The following is a 13,432-nucleotide window of genomic DNA, read 5'->3' on the forward strand; positions in this document are numbered from 1 at the left end:
TGTTCCCAGACATTGTCGATATGGGGCAGTCAAGGAACTCCTGTGGGGGGTGGGCATAGTAGGAAGTTGGTTATCAGGATGTGTCCTTGAAGGAGACTGAACACTGGCCCCTTCCTCCCTCCACCCTCCCCACTCTCAGCCTCCTTTTTGTTCTGGCTACCCAAGGTGAGCAGCTCTGCTCCACGGCTGCTGCCCACCATGCTATTCAATCTTGACCCACCCCAAAGCCGCAGGCCAGCCAGCAGTGGGCTGCAAGCCCGAACTGTGAACCTCGGAACGCCTTGCTTCCTTTTCACGTTATCTCAGGTCACAGGGACAGAAAGCTGAGATATGACTGAGGGGTAGGTGCAAGAGACCAGGGGATTTACACGGGGCCTCTTGGATGCCATTTTCTGTAGTTGGAATTTTCTTTGGACCACCAACCAGCTCCCAAATAAAGACAAGGAGACTTATTATTATGAATGATCAACCTTAGCTTAGGCTTGTCCCACTAGCTCTTTTAACTTAATTTAACCTGTTTCTATTCATCTATGTTTTGCCTTAGGGCTTTTTACCTTTCTTTCATTCTGTGTGTCCTACTTTCCCGCTTCTTCCCTGTCTGTCTGGCTCCTGGTGTCTCCCTGACATCTCTTTTTCTTTCTTCCAAGAGCCTAAATTCCTCCTCCTCCTCCTTACTCTCCCTGACTGGAAGTCCTGTCTATGCCTCCTCCTCACTATTAGCTCTTCAGCTTTTTACTAGACCAATCAGGTGCCTTAGGCAGACAAGTCATATGTCTTTACATAATTAACCAAATGCAACACATCTTTACATATTTAGACAAATATTCCACAACATAAACAAATGCAACACATCTTTACATAAACAAATGCAACACATCTTTACATAGTTAAACAAATGCAACATATCTTTGCATAATTAAACAAGTCTGTAACAACTTTCTGTGCTAAATAAGAGGTTCCAGAAAGGTAAGTTCCGCTTAAGCCAAATGTGATAGAGTGGGAGGCTTGGTCCATATTAGTACACTGAGAAGTAATGTCTTAAACCAGAGTTTAGTTGCTGGGAATCAGGCTTATTCTCAAGGAAAGTATCAGTCATATACATCCTGAGGATACAGATGCGAGCTGCATCTTTGGAGGATGTATAGTTTTCACTGATAAAAGTGTTTACTTTGAAGTAGAAAAGATTCACCTGAACAGTCATCAGGTACTGAAAACCACTCAAAAGTCTCAGGCACTGAGAACACAGTGAGCAGACAAAATGGCCCTTGCTTGCTGAGGCTTTATTCTAGTGGACCAAACAAGCAGTCAGAAGACATGATAAAGTATGGTTGGTGGTTAAATGTGAGCAAGGAAATGGATATTTGGGAACTGGAGGGTGTCTAGTTAGGCCTCACAAAGATGGTGTTTGTGTAAACTTGAAAGGGGAGAGGTAAGTAATACAATGCTAAGGGGAAGCAGTTGATCACAGGGATGGCCAGGGCAACGGTCCTGAGGCAGTAGTGTGTCTAATAAGGATGAGGAACAATGAGGGAGATAGGAGTTAGCTGTTAGTGGACAGGCCTGTAGGGTAACAAGGTCAGAGTGCTAGAAAGATGTGTATGGAGAGGGGCATGTCTCTAGAACCTTGTAGCTAGGAAACATTTTGGCTTTGATGATGAGTATAAAGTCAAAGTAGAGAGATGGTGTTTTATACAAATTTTCCTAAATGGAGGTGAACAGACTACAGGGGAACAAGGGTGAACATTTTCATGTCTTGGAAAACAAAAACATCATTACATATCACTTCCTCTAATTCTCCTGGGGAGGAAATCAGCAGAAGTAAATCTGGAAAGAAACCAACCAACCAACGCTGGCCTAGCCTACTTTACCTCACCATAACAAATTACCTTCTCTCAAGCCCAGTCTCTTTCAGCCCTGGGCTGCAGGTATCCCTAGGCCTTCTTTCAGACAGCTGCCTCAACTATTTATCTTGTCCTGTGTGCCAGTCTGGATCTTCTTGATCTAAGAAACTGAACACCTGACCCCAAAAGCCTTAAGCAATGAGCCTATGTCATGTGAGGAGTGGTCTGGAGCTGTTACCCAGGGTCAGCACAGGCTGATTTAGCCATTCAGTGACATCTGGGTTTCAGGGTACTCTTCTTTGTGCTTCTGTCTCCTGACTGTAAGATATGCCACCACAGTTCTAAATATGTATTAAACTGGAGGATGCCAAGGCAAGAAGGAGGAAGAAAAAAGACTTCTTACAGGCTGTGTAGGCAGAAATTTCTGTTCTGCCAGCAACTCCCAAATACCCAGCAGCCACTTCCCAAATAATTGACTCAGAGGCTCAATATTACTTATAAATGCTCAGCCAGTAGCTCAGGCTTATTACTAACTAGTTCTTACACTTACATTAACCCATAATTCTTATCTATGTTTAGCCATGTGGTTTGGTACCTTTTCTCAGTATGGTATTCTCCTCTTGCTTCCTCTGCATCTGGCTGTCAACTCCTGACTCTGCCCCTCCTCTTCCCAGAGTTCTCCTAGTCTGGCTCTTGAGCTCAATCTCTTCCTGCTCGGCTATCGGCCAATCAGCTTTATTATTAACAATGAGTAAACCACAGCAGGCTGGCAGGAAGGAAAGCTTCCCTTGAAGTGCCCCACTCTCTCTTTCTATTATGTATTGACCAGAATTAGGTCCTGTGCTTGGCCCCTCAATCAGCACCTGTGAAAGAGGAACACAGCACAGAAGTTTAGATCAGTTCATCTCAAAGGATGATCTGTGGCACCCTTGGGAGAGTCTCCCTAAAAATCCTCCAAAGGTAGTCTATGAGGTCAAAGCTACTTTTGTTATAAAACTAAGACATTTGCCTTTTTCACTTTGTCTGAGTATACAATGGGGTGCTCCAGATGCTACTAGAAATAGCATCACAGAATGTAGAAACTTGAAAATCTGTATGCCTTCTACTGTCTTTGCATGTAAAGATACATGCACATTTTTAAATACCATTAAATTTTAAAGCAATACGGATTTTCATTAAAATGTTATTTATGTTGACATTGAATATGGTATTTATCCAAAGATGTGACCTTGTTGTTGAATGGGTGTGGGAAGAAGACACAGCACACTTTTTTTTTTTTTTTGGTTTTTCGAGACAGGGTTTCTCTATGTAGCTTTGCGCCTTTCCTGGGACTCACTTGTTAGCCCAGGCTGGCCTCGAACTCACAGAGATCCGCCTGGCTCTGCCTCCTGAGTGCTGGGATTAAAGGCGTGCGCCACCACCGCCCGGCAACACAGCACACTTTAAGGATGTCTTTTTAGCCTTTTCAGCTGTAGAGGGAATCAACCTCTCCCAGGACTGAGACACCTTCCCTTAGCCAAGGGCATTTTTATTGTCCTCCAAATATATACTTCCAGCAAGTTGATTTCCATATTCCCAAAACCTCCTGAGGAAACTTCCAAAGGGACAATGCCAAATGAAATTCTAGATTAAGGAATATCACAGTTTGCCGGATTTTTCCCAAGTTTGCATACACTTTGTACCCTTGGGAAACTCTTAGACAAGATTCACAGAGAAACAAAAGGTGGATAAAGGCTACATGCTAGCACTCTGGAGCCAGATCAGGTGTTAACTCGGTGGGAATTCTCCCATCATGACCTGTACAAAGGAAAGCTTTGGGGAGACCTTGGTACTTTACTGTGGTGCTGCAAGCCGCAGGGAAATGTAATGGAATCCAACTACTATCACTAAAGCTACTACTTGGAAAGGTCAAGGACTTTTTCAAAGGTCAAGCCATGGCTTAAGAAGTCTTGGTGATATTTTAGCTTTTGTATATATATTAGCTGGTTCCTACAATCATTTTTTTGTATGCTATGTGTGGTTCCAAGAACTCTTAACAGTGCATTTATCTGAAATAACTATCAAGTATCCAAGGCCAAATGATCTCCTGAACTAAGTAAGGTAACACCCTTGTGGAACACCCTTGTGGAAAACGCCCGTTTCCTAGGTTGGGCGGTCCTAGCTTGCTTTCTTGTACAATTTTAGCTGAGATCCTCCTTTCTTATATAGCCTTACTAACATTATAGACTCCTAACTTCTTACCTAACCTTTTGAGCACATAAATCCCCTTTTCTTGATAGACTAACCAATCATTAGCTCTCAGTTGACCTCCTTTTTTACCACTCCCTTTTTGGGTTCTAAAAGAAACCCCGATGGTCACTCCCTGAGGAAAACTCTTGTCTGCCTTTATGACTCTGTAAGAATTCAAGCCTGGTGACCTTGCTTGGCCAGAGGATTGCTATTGCTTGGGTTTATAACTGAATGCCCTAGGGAACTTGAGGATGGAGAACTGAGAGAGAGAAGGAGGATTTTTGACTAGAGAACTTGAGGGAGAGACCGAGAAAATAGAACAGAAGAACTAGATGGGTATGAACTGGAGAGGAACGAACTAGATGGGAAAGAACTAGATTGAAGGGCTAGAAGAGAATACTAGAGGAATAAGATGGAAGATGAGGAAGGGCCAGATGGGGAAGGATAAGATGAGGAAGAATAAGATGAGAGAGATGGGAGAGGAGTTAAGATGGGAAGGAACTAGATGGATGAGAACCTAGATGGGGCAGAACTAAGATGAGAGAATTAAGTTAGGACTTAGAGGAGTCAGCAGATAAATGTAGAGACAAATCAGGCAAGAAAGGAGCTAGGCATGAGAGCAGAACAGAAGCTGTGTAGAGAGAGAACTGACTCAGAATAATAAAGTGTATGGACTAAGGAGTTTTGTGTACATAGATTCATTTAATATCATCAAAAATTAATTATCAGCTGGTTGTAGATTCTTCCCAGACCCTAGGAGGGGACTCTCGAGGGGCTGGACCCCCATAGCCTCGTTACTGTGTGAAGCAGGTCCTGAGACACAAAGGCTGAACACCTCAGACAGGTTGAACTGACTGACTTCATTAACTCAGGAGTGAGTGCTCAGTTTCATTGCCAGAATGAAATGGTAAAGATCAAGCCTTAATTACTGTTTCAAAGGACAAATTCATATTAAGATGTTTTCTTGAGACAGGAAAAAGAGTGACACTTTGGAGAGTGGACAACGGAACTTATACCCCTTGGGTGCAGAGGGAGCAACCACAGCCCATTAATGGTCTGATTTAGGTTGCAAGATAATCAGTGGCAGTAGTTTCTTCCTAGCTTCAGCCCTGCATCGCAAAGCATCCTTTTAACGATGGGTCCTTGCCATGTTTCTGATGGTCATTCATCTGTACTCAGCATCTAGTCCTTCTCCCTCCTCTTTTATCCAGCCCTCATTTTTTCCACGTAGAACTGAGGGTATGTGCAGTCCTCATTTCTCTCTCTTGTTCTTTGGTAGCAGTGGCTTGCATATTTCCTGTTTTCTTTTTATGCTGTTTTGGTCTCAAACTGCTCTCAGGAGCCACTTAAAAACCTGTTTTTCTCCTCCGGAGTAAAAACCCCTGGCCAGAACCCCACCACTTCGCACTTTACAGCGATTTTCCATGTAACCCCTCTTTCCTTGGGGAATTTTAGGCAGACATGGTAGGGAGGGGCAGGCTGATTTGACCCCCGCCCCCCCCATGCTGTTTATACCTTTTCTTTGCACTCACCGCGTGGGCCTAGCGAGTTTTTTCATCAACTTATTTTCACAGGTGCCATTTCTTAGTTTTCCCCTTGCAGCTGTCTCCTCCTTAAGCCCGTTCCCTCACTCTAATTTTATTGACTCTGTTTTACTCATCTCACTTAGGCTAGACTCGAGCTCCCAGGGTAGTCGGAGATGACCTTGAACTTCAGTTCTGCTGGTCACAGACACGCACCCTCACGCGCGCGTCGTGTGCGGTCCTGGGGACTAGAACCCTGGTTCTAGTTTTACACGGATTTTTGTACCATGGGCGTGTTCTGCACTCAAGGTTCCCGAGGCGGCCACTACCTCCCTTCTCCAGGGCCTGACCTAATTTTGGGTGCCCTTCGGTGTCTCTCCATTCTGGCCAGCACACCCGACTCTCCTGGGAGCCCCACTTTGGCTCCTTGAGGCGCGCTGGGGTCCCGGGGGCCTCGGAGGCCGGCTGGGACCCTCCCCCTGCCCCGGCGGAGAGCTGGGGGCGGGGAGCGGCGGCCGGGTGAACCCGGGCGGAACAGGTGCGGCGGCCGCAGCTGCGCTGGGGAGCGCGGCTCGGCGTCTGCTCGGGGGTTTTCGGAGCCCGGGCCTCTCCGGACCAATTGGGGTCGCGGTTGTTCGTCGCCTGGCAACCGGCGGAGCCAATGGGCGGCGCCAGCGCGGAGCGGGGTGGGATGGGCGTCCGCCGCGGGAGGCGGCGAGAGGCGGGCCGGAGCGGCTGGAGGCTGCGCGGAGCTGCGGGGCGGGCGGGGAGCCGCTGCGTGCCGCCGCGGGTGCGGGCCCGCGGGCTGCGGGAGGCGCGAGCCGCTCCCGGCGCCGTGACGGTGAGCGGCGGGATTGTGACGCGCAGGCGGGGCGGGCAGCGGGCTGGAGGTGGGCTCGGGCACCGGGGCCGGGTGTCGGCGTGCTCGGCGCGGCCGTTGCGGCGGTTGGAGAGCGTTGCTGCCCGCCGCCTGCAGCGGGAGGTGCGAGGTAGGTAGTGGGGGCCCCGCGCCCTTGCGGGATGTGACGCGGGCACGGGCGGGGTCCACTCGGCGCGCGGGCTCGGCGATTTCTCAGAGGCTGCCACAGGACTTAGCGAGCGGTCCTCCGCGGCTGCTGCAGGGGAAGGTGCTTCCTAGTGGTCCAGCCCCACGTTTAAGGGAAGAACTTACATCATCGCCCCGGTAGGCTTGCTTGAGAAAGGGTTTGGCCTCGGATTTCCCAGTGCAGGACGGTGAACGGCGAGCTCTGGTCTGCATGTGTTTCTCCTAGTGCAGATAGCCGGGTTATGCAAGTCACCTGGGCCCAGGAAATAAAACTTGCCAAATAATTCCTCATCAGCACCAGTAGAGGAATCTTAGCATTAACACCTGCAGTTCAGTCCTGAGTGTCAGACTGATTGCTGGGAACTCTGATGCAGTTGTAAGAACTGGAATTTCCTTCTAGAGTCTAGATTCTAGACTGTATGGAAGGCGGAGGGTTTCCAAGCCCAGGGGATGAGAGCTTCCTGGATTTGGGATTTGCCTCCATCCAGGTTAGAGTCCAAGCCTGGAGTTAGATGAGAACAGTGCTGCCATGGAGCCCTCGAGGTTCTGGAAGAAAATCCTTCTAGCTCATGATTTGATCTTGAACTGGAAAGGTCTGTATATGATGCGACACATTTACGAGGCTGGATAAAGTTTGAAAAGATCTGGATTAGAAACATGTTGTCTTGAAATGTAGAAGAGAAGCAGATTTGTAAACTTGGATCCAGCCAAACTTAACCCATCCAGTCTCCTTAATCCCCGACAGCTCCTGGGCCCAGGGAGCTTACAGTGTTCATTCAAACTAAACAAGTATGAGAAGCTGTGATCCCGTTTGACACTCGGTCCTGCCTGGTGCGCATGAAAGTTCTCACACAAAACGGTTCTCTGAGAGGAGGATTAGGAATGGATAGAATTCAGACCAGGGCTTTTTGGTGCCTGGTGGGGCCCCTTGGGCTTAGTCATTTTACACCCTTCCTTCCCCTCTCGTTCCCCATCTGTACAGTGGAGATAGTAAGTCCAAGGATTAAGTAACCGGTGAAGCAGCTTGAAGATTAGTGCAGAGACCCGCTTATTCTAGGATGAAATGTGAAGCTCTCTCCATAGCACACTGAGCCTTGTGACGAGACTTGTTTAAGTGTGTAACATCCCGGACTTGCTGAGGCAGGTATATACGGAACAGGCAAGTTAACTGTTCTTTGTTTTTGTTTTGTTTTAATTCCAGAGGCCTCAGATCTAGCCCAGTCAAATTATAGACTCGGGCTCTCTTAAAACCGGACAAACCAGCTCTGGCCCAAACTGTCAAGGATATGGATTTTGTGAAAGTGTCCTCATTTAGCATTGAGAGAGACAGAGAGACAGAGACAGAGTCTAGAAAACACCTTTCCACAGTGATTTGAATTCATTTCTTGTTTAAATTGGAACAGTAAGCCTAGTGTGGCTGCTCATGCCTTTTATCTCAGCTATGTAGTAACTGAGGCAAGAGGATAGCTTGAATTTATGAGATCCAGATAAAGTGAGGCAACATGCTGATTCCATTTAAAAAACAAAACAAAACACCTCTTCGTTCTAAATGCTCACACCCATTCCTTAGGGAACCAGACCCAGGGCCATGCACATGTGTTCTGTCGTTGAGCCAGGAATCCAAATGCTCCTTTATGAAGCTGGGTTGCTTTGCCACACAGCCTCCTGGGTAGCTGTGATTATAGCCCTGGGCTACTAGGCCCAGCTTCAAAAGCAGTTTTTAGTGATAGCTCCTATATCCTTTACATATAGCTGTAAAAACAGCTTGTTGGCATAGCCATTTGTTCATAACTGTATGAGTCGAGTCTGTGTCTTGGGTGATTATGGCTAGCAGGTATGTCTTTACCTTAACATCGTGGGCTTATGAGACAGTAGAGAAATACGTCATCCGTTTCCTTCTTGGTAATGGAAAAACCTAGACTCACACCTTTGATGCTGGTCCGGTATTTTGTATAGTGTAGGAGCAGATTTATTATATGTTAAAAAATATATTTTTTAATCAACATTTATTATCAGGCACTCAGCTGCCCCTTGCCAGGCCTTAGGCTAAAAAAGATGTGTTGCCCTGAGTATTTTGTACTTAGGGAGTTTTATGTGTGGAGAAGGGGGAAATGCAGACATGGGAGGGCTTTAGAAAAGAAGGCATTTCAGCTGTGTCCTGATAGTCACTCACCAAGCAACTGGTGCATTCTGCACAGCAAAGCAGGCGCAGGTTACAGGTGGGTGGTCCAGTCCATGTGGCTGAGGACTGCAGGTGGCTGAGGACTGCAGGTGGCTGCTGGAGCTGCATTCGTGAAGAGTCACGAGCAGTGCTGTGAACCTTGACCAGAGGACAATAAGGAATATCTAACCGTTTTATTGAGGGACTGTGTTGCTTCTGACATAAGAGTATGTCCACCCAAGTCAATAATTTGCATAGTCCATGGGGCTGTAGACTTCGATGGTTCAGGTGTGACTGAAAGTAGCCACTTTTCACCAAGCACTTAATTGGAATCCACAGAAACCTTAAAAAGGCAGCAGTGGTTCCTTGCAAGCAGGTCTGTAGCAAACTTTTTCATTGGCTACCAGTTCACAAATAATAACATGAAACTATTATTGTGAAAGTTTGGGATTTAGCTTAGGCTTATCTCAACTAGCTCTTAAAACTTAAATTAATCTGTATTTTTATTAATCTACGTACTACCCGCGTGGCTTTTACCTCTATCCCATTCTGTATGTCCCACTCATTATGCATCTCACTGGTGTCTCTCATGTGCCTAGATTCTCCGCTATGACTTCCTCTTTTTCTGCCTTAAGCTCCGCCTATCCTCTCCTGCCTACTATTGGCCATTCAGTTATTTATTACACCAATCACAGCAACCCATCTTCACACAGTGTACAAATATTCTGCATAGAGGTCTTTGTTGAATTGTCTTCTGTTGCTAGGACTGGGTGGTTGATCTCCCATGGTGATGAAGATGCAGCCCACCAGTGGACAACAGTCCCAGTGCAGAGCAGAACCTGAGGGATGGGAGGACCAAAAAGGTCAGGCAAAGCAGTGTATGATTCAGAGATGAGATGTGAATCGATAACAAGTTCTTAATGGAAATTAAAGAGAATTGTCTGATTACAGTTCTGAACTGCTGTGCATGCCTCTCCTCTGTTCATAGTTTCTCCCCAGTCAGATGTTCCATCACCACCCTGCTGGTCTGCTTGTCATCAAGGAGAAGGGATGATAATACTGTGACCTACTCCATGGGGTTGTGCTGATTACATAAGTGTGTCCTGGTAATACCTACAAAAATAATGTGCCTTTGGAAAGCTTTCTGTGTGATAAGTGTTTGTAATTAGCCAGGCCTGGTGGCACATGTAAAGTCCTTGCATGCTGGAGGCTGAGGAAGAAGGATTCCAAGTTCAAGGCCACCCTGAGCTACTAGGTAATCCCAGTCTCAAAAAAACTGAAGCAAAAATCTAAATGTGACTCAACACAAACCCTAAGTTTACTTAAAGAATGAAATTTGGGTGAGGTTTTTTGAATTTTTTTTTTTTTTTTTTTTTTTTTTGTAACTCGATTGTGTGGTTCTCAAGGCTGAACTTTGTGGATGATAATGTCATTTCACAGTTTCAAAGGTTGGATGTGTCTGCCCTTGACTTTAATCTCCATTGAATTCTTCTGCAGGCATCTCTGTAGGTTCTGCCCTGATCTTCTCTATACACATCTACTCGAATCCAATTTCATTAATCTTATTCCTCTGTTTTAAGTGATATTTTGTCTAGTATCAAAGACAGGCTTTTACTAGAGAGAACATGTGTTCTTTCTGCCTAACTTCTGGAATATTTATTTTCTGCCCTTCTCTGTCCAGCTCATCATGACCATAAACCTCATTTGCTGTGTCCTTGAGAATATTTTTATTTTATTTTATAAAAGTATGTGTGCTTGTATAATGAAAATTGGGTCTAGGCATAGTGATACATGCCTTTAATCCCATTGCTCAGGAGACATAGGCAGGTGGGTCTCTGTGAGTATGAGGCTAGCCTGGTCTACATAGTGAGCTCCAAGATAGCCAGGGCTACATAGAGAAACTCTGTTTCAAACAAACTGAAAAAAGAAAAAAAAATGGAATAAAAAGCAAAAACAAAGAAAAAAGTACTTTAAAATTTTCTTGTTTTAGTTCCTGGAATACAGTGAGCACTAAAAAGTATTTTTGTGCCAGGTTGCTAAAAATAGAACTTACTTAGAAATATTAAGTTTGGAGGAAATCTGCAAAATGTTTCTCTAAAAGAATTGCAGTCCTGTGATATTCACATGGTTGGCAGATACTCGACTCCTGAGGGTCCCAGCTGTTAACAGAGTACAGTGTGCGCTGGGCCTTGGGTTTGGTTGTCCCCAGCCAGAAGACAGCACCTTCAGTGTTCCACTTTATAGACTGTCCCTCCATGTGGGATCTAGAATTAAAAGGTGAGACAACAGCTAAGAGATCGATCGTCAGCAACTAGCCATGTTATTCTGTGGGGAAGAGACAGGCTCAGGGAATTGGCACCGCTCCCCAGGATGCTTGCTGAGTGAAGAGTGGGCCAGAGTCCTGATGTTCTAGAAACTACCTAGTTTGTTTTCTCCCTTCCAGGCTTGTAGCTGTAGATAAAGTATCGGTTTCTTTCATCAATAGAGTAGGGCTGTATCCACTCACTCCTTTCCTATGGCCATCTAAGGAGTAAGGGACTTAGCCAGTGAGCCACATGTGGCGCGTGGTGGACGCTAGAGTTGTCATCTGCTCCGTTAGCTAACCTTACATAAACAGATGGCACGTGCGTTCTTTATTCTCACTGCACAATTTCTTGCCAGTCTCTGGATAGCTTCACAGATCTCTGAAACTGTAGCCAGAGCTCCTGGTCTTTACACTTTACAGGGAAGACATAAAACAGTTGAATCCCAGAACTCTTGGCTCATTGTGCCCCATGTCCAGGAAGACTGGAAAATTTCAAATTTTTTTTTTAATATGATGAACAGTGTGCATTTTAAAAGTTTATAAAGGACTTCAACTACAAAGAATTAACTAGTTTGTATTCCTTGGTTCACCACACATTGTGCATGTGTGTTTATGTGCGGGTCACATGGCATGGGTGAATGCATACTTAGCATGCATTTGTAGAAGGTCAGAGGGCAATCTCAGATGTGGGTCGTTGGGTGCTTTCCACCTTTTGTTTGCGACAGGGTCTGTTACTGGCCTGAGACTTTGCCACATACTGATGGAAAGAACTAAAGAGAGAGATTACATACTTCATCTAGATATTTATCCATAGCTGTAAACCTGGAGAAATCAATACTCCTACAGCATTCTAAAATCCTTACACATCCTGGCCCACTCTTAACTCAAAGTATCCTGAGTGAATGATGGGAATTCTCTGAGCCTGTCTCAGCATTATAAAATAACATGGCTAACTATGGGGTACTTATGTGACCACCCATGAATTTGCCTGTCTTTACCTACCATCTTCCTGCACCTGGCTTTGGCATGGGTTCCTGGAATCCACACTCAGGTGCTCAGGCTCATGAGACAAACTCTCAACACATATTCTTTGGTCAATTTGTTTTATTTATTTTAATAATAAAGCACCATTGAATATAAAAGGGAACATTGACAGTAACCTCTATATAACTAAATGTAGACCCCTCTGTCCCCTTTTTATAAGGCAATGATCACTGAGTCCTGTATCATTCTTGTGTCTTGTAAAATACAGATTTATCACATTTGTTTCCACATGTATATAATTAAAAGCCAGGTGTTACATGCTCTGTCTCTTGGAACGATCTTTCTGTGGTGTGTGTTTTATAATTCATCTGTTGTGTGTCACTAGGTTTTCAATGGCTGCATAACAGCCCATCTTGGGAGTCGGTCCCACTTTTCCCTTATGCCGTTGGAAAATGAGTGCTTGGGTCATAGTGGGGTCATACCCTGAGCTGTGTGACACACCATGCTTCTCACAGACCCTTTCTCCTGGAATACATGTGTGGTCCACAGTCTTCATAGTGCAGCAATAATCAAGGGTGTGTGAGGACTGTAGCTGCAGAGTGCAGTGTGAGGACTGTGACTACACTAGAGTGCAGTGTGAGGACTGTGACTACACTAGAGTGCAGTGTGAGGACTGTGACTACACTCGAGTGCAGTGTGAGGACTGTGACTACACTAGAGTGCAGTGTGAGGACTGTGACTACACTGGAGTGCAGTGTGAAGACTGACTACACTAGAGTGCAGTGTGAGGACAGTGACTACACTAGAGTGCAGTGTGAGGACTGTGACTACACTAGAGTGCAGTGTGAGGACTGTGACTACACTGGAGTGCAGTGTGAGGACAGTGACTACACTAGAGTGCAGTGTGAGGACTGTGACTACAAAGTGCAGTGTGAGGACTGTGACTACAGAGTGCAGTGTGAGGACTGTGACTACAGAGTGCAGTGTGAGGACTGTGACTACACTAGAGTGCAGTGTGAGGACAGTGACTACACTAGAGTGCAGTGTGAGGACTGTAGCTACAGAGTGCAGTGTGAGGACAGTGACTACACTAGAGTGCAGTGTGAGAACTGTGACTACAAAGTGCAGTGTGAGGACTGTGACTACAGAGTGCAGTGTGAGGACTGTGACTACAGAGTGCAGTGTGAGGACTGTGACTACACTAGAATGCAGTTTGAGGACTGACTACGGAGTGCAGTGTGAAGACTGTGACTACACTAGAGTGAAGTGTGAGGACTGTAGCTACAGAGTGCAGTGTGAGGACTGTGACTACACTAGAGTGCAGTGTGAGGACTGTGACTACAC

General features: G+C 45.8%; 1 protein-coding gene across 4 annotated transcripts in view; it reads left to right on the forward strand.

Moving 5' to 3' along the window:
* The first annotated feature begins 6,338 nt into the window (after nucleotides 1-6,338).
* Nucleotides 6,339-13,432, forward strand: part of Ssx2ip (SSX family member 2 interacting protein) — a 48,925-nt gene continuing 41,831 nt past the window's right edge. For 2 of the 4 annotated variants that reach the window (XM_052730153.1, XM_052730156.1), the window contains exon 1: nucleotides 6,441-6,582. The gene's annotated coding sequence lies outside the window, so the exon portion shown is untranslated. The other 2 variants (XM_052730154.1, XM_052730155.1) reach the window with 2 other exon arrangements.

The sequence above is a fragment of the Peromyscus californicus genome, unplaced genomic scaffold (genome assembly GCF_007827085.1).
Source record: "Peromyscus californicus insignis strain IS unplaced genomic scaffold, ASM782708v3 Scaffold_9__1_contigs__length_137607984, whole genome shotgun sequence".
NCBI lineage: Eukaryota > Metazoa > Chordata > Mammalia > Rodentia > Cricetidae > Peromyscus > Peromyscus californicus.